Source organism: Taudactylus pleione, unplaced genomic scaffold (genome assembly GCF_031769625.1).
Source record: "Taudactylus pleione unplaced genomic scaffold, aTauple2 ptg000032l, whole genome shotgun sequence".
Classification (NCBI taxonomy): Eukaryota; Metazoa; Chordata; class Amphibia; order Anura; family Myobatrachidae; genus Taudactylus; species Taudactylus pleione.
In genome coordinates, this window is record NW_028284434.1 from 3265053 (window position 1) to 3271528 (window position 6476).

At 42.8% G+C, this 6476-nt stretch overlaps 1 pseudogene; it reads left to right on the forward strand.

Annotated features, from left to right (window-relative positions):
* LOC148538915 (uromodulin-like) overlaps positions 1–3131 on the forward strand; it is an 87228-nt pseudogene extending 84097 nt beyond the window's left edge.
* The last annotated feature ends 3345 nt before the right edge of the window (positions 3132–6476 follow it).

Below are 6476 nucleotides of genomic sequence, written 5' to 3' on the forward strand. Positions count from 1 at the left end.
TTTTCATTAATCAGGAACTAATAGCCTAAAATTAAAAGCCCTGTAGAAAATACTGTAGAAAATACTGTATAATATATTACTAACACAATTTTCCAAAGCAATTTGTAATTTATGGAGCTTTTCTATCTATTGAGAAATAGGACAAGTACATGTCCTTACCTATGCTTTAGGGCCTTATTTATCACAATCCTGCAAAAAAGCTTCTGTCCCTGCGAATCCTCTTGGCACATTTTACAGGGTATTTTGTTCACAAAATACCCTGACAGTGTGACCTTGCATGCGCCACTGGCTGTCACCACCCCACGATTGCCCTCCCCCCAGTGAACCACACTGCCATCTACCCCGCTCCCCCACTCAGCTTACACTTACCTCCATTCAGGTGATCAGTGAGCTCCTCTGTGATTTGGTCATCTGATGGCTGTGTCCTGTTCCATGCAGTAAACTGAGGATGCTTCCGACATTTCACAGAATCACAGTTTACCAATCAGATGGCCAGAAGGCCGAGTTACTATAGGTGAGATGGGGGGACAAACCATGTTTAACGCCATCTCCAGGTGGCATTGTTTTCACAGGGCTCCCTCCTGATATTTTTTATCTATTTCTTTTGGTAAAAATTTAAGCAGTTTGCATTTCCCGTTACAAGTATGGGAAATGCAATCTGCTTACTAAAAGAATGTGATAATTAGGGCTTGGAGTATAATTTTGTGTATTCTGCTCCATTTGCCCTTTCGTACATTTAGGTGAACGAAAATAATGTGAAAAACAAATTTGCTAAAAAATTGCTAAATAGGACCTTAATCAAAATGTTAAAATATTTATTTACAACAATATTTTATGAATAATTAATTTCATTTTAAATTATTAACTTTTATAATTTACTATTGATGACAGTTTGTAGAAAAATATGCGCTATAATTAAATGTAGGTATGGAAAAACAAACTCTGGTAAAGGTCTGAAATCTTTTTAATTGTATTTCATTGAACCTACTGTAATACAGTTTTTTAGCTATCTGGGTTGGGTGCGGGATGCTGGTGGTCAGAATCCTAACCCTCCCCCTCTCCCTAACCCTCCCACCCCATGCTCCCCCTAGTGCCTAAACATAACCTCCCACTCTGCACCCTAAACCTAACCTCCCCCTTAGTGCCTAACCCTAACATTCCCCTAGTGCCTAACGCTAATACCTAACCCTACCCCTAACCCCAGTACTTACCATCGAGATACCGGGCCAGGATTCTGACATGTGCTAGGATTCCGGCGCCAGCATTATAAGCACTGGCATCCCGACTGTCAGTATTATGACCGTATCTCACCTATCTACCTTCCAACATTCCCAATTTCATTCAGGGCATAATGATTGCAGTAAAGTGTTACTTAAAATCTTGAATGCATTAAACTTGACAGTATATATTTCATGCAAATATAAATATAAATATATTTTATTACTAAACTGTTTCATATTTCAAGGCCAAAATTTATATACTGGATAGTAAATGGTCAGAAAAAGAATCTTGCAAGAAATAAATGTGGTGTGATGGAACTTGAGGTGGTTTGGGTAGAATAAGGGGAGCATAGTGTGCCTTGATTTTTTTTTAATTATGAATTATGTGCAGCATAATACATAGTAAAAGTAGTTAGGCCATATTCTCTACTTTAATTACATTTTCATTATATCTGTAGATGAAGCTCCCACAATCACAAAGAAACCAATCTATAATGGTGAGTTTCTATTGTTTAATTTACTGTACTATATGTCACAAATCTCGCTATACACTCCAGCCGCCAGGTCACTTACCTGGTTCACTGCTCCAAGATCCAAATCTGTGACAGTCTCTCTCAAGGTCCAGCTTTTTCTCACCTCCTGCAGCTTCCACATGCAGCATTACCTCCAGTGCTGGCTCAAAGGCACAGCCATGATGGTCTGTATTAGGTGACTGTCCATCCACCAACCGGTGACCAGTTTGCTGTCACCTGATGCCTGCAGTCAATACCTGCTCTCCCAGGGGTATATATGGATTCCCCCTGCACACAGCACTTGCCAGTGCAATGTTGTCAACAGCCTAGCTGTGTGTTTTCCAGTGAGCTCTTGCAGATTCATAACATTGTCCAGAGACTCAAAGTACTAGTACCATCTTGTTGCACTACTGGCTCCAGCAATCCGGTCCCATTCCAGTGTTCTAGCAGTCCAGTTCCATTCCATTGTTCCAGAAGTCCATTCCCATTCCAGTGTTCCAGCAATCTGGATACATCCTGGTGATCCTGCACTTTGGTTCCATCCCTGTGAACCTGTACTCCAGTTCCATCCCGGTGATCCTACACTCTAGTTCCATCCTGGTGATCCTTCACTCTGGTTCCATTCCAATATCCTGTATAATAGGTTCCAATTTGATAACCAGCACCATTGGTTCCAGTTCTATACCTGATTCCACCAGTAGCAGTCCAATTTCCTGTATTATAGGGTGCAATCCAATAAATAGCATCATTGGTTCCAGTCTGCTACCTGAATCCATCGGTTCCAGTCCAATATCTGACTCCATTGATTCCAATCTGGTCCCATTCCAGTGATCCAGCAATCCAGTCCCATTTTGGTGTTCCAGCAATCAGGTCATAATTCCAGTGTTCCAGCATTCAGGTCTCATCCAGTGTTTGAGCAGTCCAATCAAATTCCAGTATTCTAGCAATAAGGGCCAATTCCTGATTTCCAGCAATTTGGTCCCATTCCAGTGTTCCAGCTCCTCTTTCTGGATCAACAGAATTCCGGTCCCATTCCAGTTCTCAGCAATATGCTTCCAGCCTGGTTCTGTGCATTCTGGTATCAGTTCAGTCCAGAGTTACTCTGTTCCACTTTATCCAGTTCTCATCTGGTTCTAACCTGGACAAAGTTATGTATGCCCTCCTTCATCTTGTTTGCCTGCACTTGTCTGCAACAAGTTCTCAAGTATCTCCACTCTGGTTCCAATCAAGTCTCCAGCTGTTCCACCAGTGCCTCCATTTGCCAGCAGGCAGATATTGGCTACCTGTTACACACAGTGCCCTCTCAACACACACCACCATCCTGACCTCAATCCATAAGCAGAAACTACTTAAGTCCATCCAGCTAACGTCTATAGCCTCAGACTACATTCCAACCTGAGACTCAAATCTGGTTCCACAAAAATTTCAAGTACAGGCTTGACAGTTGACACAAGTGGGACAGCCACTGTTTCTGGCTGCCAGTCCAGTGCTAGGAATGGACTCCCTGCAAGGCTTTGCAACTCATCTAGATGGTCTAGCGACAGCTGGCTCAGGGTCTGCAAGAAATTTCTGTCCAACTGGATAATTTCAAAGTTACTCCTAAAGATGCTAGAGCCCTCTCCCATCTAGAAGATAGAACTCATGCTTCCCAGTCTGTACAAATTTCTTTGAAACCTTATCTATGTTAGCTTCCTTATGGAAGATTGGAGAGGGTGACCTTATCTTTCAACTACTCTTGGACTCCTCAGACAACCAGTATAGTAATTCCTGATAGACTGAGGATTCGTCCTCAAATGCTATTACAGCTACAAAGCATTCTGGGTCTCATTCAGACATGGTCGCAAAAGCTGAGTGCTCACAACCAGGTCGATGTTAAGGCCCTGCGCACGCGCAGTGGCCGCACTGCGCGTGCACAAGCCCCAGAGAGAGAGAGAAATTCTCTAGCTCCGGAGCTCACTACAAATTCGGCGGCTGTCGATGTTGATTGACAGCTCACCCCGTTTTGTAGGCAGGGCGGGGGGGTGGCTACACAAATGGAGGCATTCCTGACAGAACGTTTGCCATTTTGTGGGCGGCCGCACTGACATCAGCAGTGATGTCAGTGGGGAGCTTCCTGCTCAATCAGAGCAGGAAGCTCCCTGGGGCTTGCAGTTGCCGAGACCCAACCTTAGGGTCTTGTCGCAAGCCCTGATGGTCACGATGGTCATGACCATCGCGACCATCAACCTGGTCGGTCACTAAAGCTGTGGGTGGTAACCCACAGCTTAGCTAGCGACCAGGAGGCCGCACTAAAAACTACAAGCGGCCACACTCATTCAGAACGAACGGTCGCTTCTTGCGACCGCCTCTGAATGAGGGCCTCTGACCAGAATTATCTCAGTAATACCTGAAATTCCTTTGGAATACTTCAGACACAGTCAAGACTGCCGCTACATATCCAGTGTCTAAAGAGCTCTCTGATTCAGGCTCCTTTGGCACCAAAGTCTCTTCTTCCTTGTAGAGGAAAGATATAGATCTGAGCTTTCCTCAAACCAAGCTGTCCTAAGCTGAATGCCAGCAGTGCAAGGAGTTCAACCTCTGTCTTTACTGTGGAAATTATGATAACTTCATTAAAGATTGTACCCATCTCAAGCCAAGAGATGGTCAAAAGTCTCATTGTCATAGTATTCGTGTCTCCAAGCAATCCTGTGTGCCTTTTGCAGTTTCCACTTTCACTACTCTTGGTAAGGTTGTCAAAAAGATTGCCCAGAAAAAGACTCAAATTCATGATTGGGGTCCTGGGACAAGAAGGCCCTATTCTTATTTGGGTAACCAAACAAGAATATTCAAATCTCTCAAATCAAGAGAGGTGTCTGATTCTAAAGCCCCAGGAGGGGCGTCTGACTCTGTAACCCCAGGAGGTATCACATGTTCTGACCCCAGGAGAAACATCCCATGTTCTTACTCCAGGCTCTCACCACCCCATGATCACCCCACTCCTTGAGAACCACCCTGCCATCCTTCCCACTTCCCCACTCAGCTTACACTCATTCAGGTGGTCGGTGTGCTCTTCTGTGATTAGGTCATCTGATGGATGTCCTGGTCCTGTGTCAAGGTTCCCTGCAGTAAACTGAGGATGCTGCCATGAATTCATAGCATCACAGTTTACCGATCAGATTACTGGAAGGCCGATTTAGTTTAGGTGGGCAAACCCTGCTTAAAGCAAACTCCAGGTGGTGTTATTTTCACAGGGTTCCCTCCTGGTATATTTTAACAATTTCTTTTGGTAGATTTTAAGTAGAATGCATTTCCCATTACAAGTATGGGAAATGCGTTCAGCTTACTTAAAGAATGTGATAATTAGAGCTTGGAGTAGAATCTTGCGTATTCTACTCCAATTGCCCTTTTGTACATTTAGGTGATATGAAAATAATGTGAAAAACAGCTGTTTTCAACCTATTTTAGTAAAAAAAAGATTTCTAAATAGGGCTTTAGTCAATATGTTAAAATATTTCTTTACAACAATATTTTATAAATAATTCATTTAATTTTACATTACTAACTTTTACATTTTTCTATTGTTGACAGTTTGTAGAAAAATATGGGCTATAATTAAATGTAGGCAAGGAAAAACATACTCTTGTAAAGGTCTGCAATCTTTTGAATTTTATTTTATAGAAGCTACTGTAATACAGTTTATTACTTATCTGGGTTGGGTGCGGGATGCCGGCGGTCAGGATCCCAGCAGACAGAATCCTGATGCCGGTATCCTGACAGAGTTAAGATAGCGACACTTGTCGTTCAGTATCCTAACCCTCCTTTGCTCGCTATCCCTCCCTCCCCACTGCCTAAACCTACTCTCCCCCCACACACATCCTAAACCTAACCTCCCCCCACACACATCCTAAACCTAACCCTTTCCTCTTAATCCCTAACCCTAACCCTCCCCCTAACCCCATTACTTACTGTCAGGCATCAGCTTTCTAAGTACCGGCATCCTGACTGTCAGAATTATGACCTTATATCACCTACAGTATCTACCTTACAACATGACGAATTTCATTCATGGCATAATGATTGCACTAAAGTGTCATTTAAAATCTTGATTTTATTAAACTTGACAGTAAATATTACATGCAACTGTATAAAATATATTTTTTATTACTACACTGTTTCATATTTCAAGGTCAAAAATGATATACTGTATAGTAAATGGTCAGAAAAAGAATCTTGCAAGAAATAAATGTAATGTGATGGAACTGGAGGTTGTTTGGGTAGAAATAGGGAAGCCTAGTGTGCCCTGATTTAAAAAAAATATATATGTACAGTATATTACACAGTACAGGTAGTTAGGCCATATTCTCTACTTTAATTACATTTTCTTTCTATCTGTAGATGAAGCTCCCACAATCACAAAGAAACCAATCTATAATTGTGAATATTTATTGTTTAATTTTCTGTACTGTATGTCACAAATCTTGCTATACACTGCAACCACTGGGTCACTTACCTGGTTCCCCACTCCATGATCCGACTCTGTGACAGTCTCCCTCCAGCTGCAATGTCTTCTCACCTCCTTCAGCTTCCACATGCAGCATTCTCTCCAGTGCTGGTTGCTGGGCACAGCCATGACAGTTTGTATTAGGTGACTGTCCACCAGTTTGCTGTCCCCTGACACCTGCAGCCAATCCCTGTTCTCCCAGGGGTATATAAGGATTCTCCCTGCACACAGCACTTGCCAGTGCAATGTTGTCCAAAGCCTAGC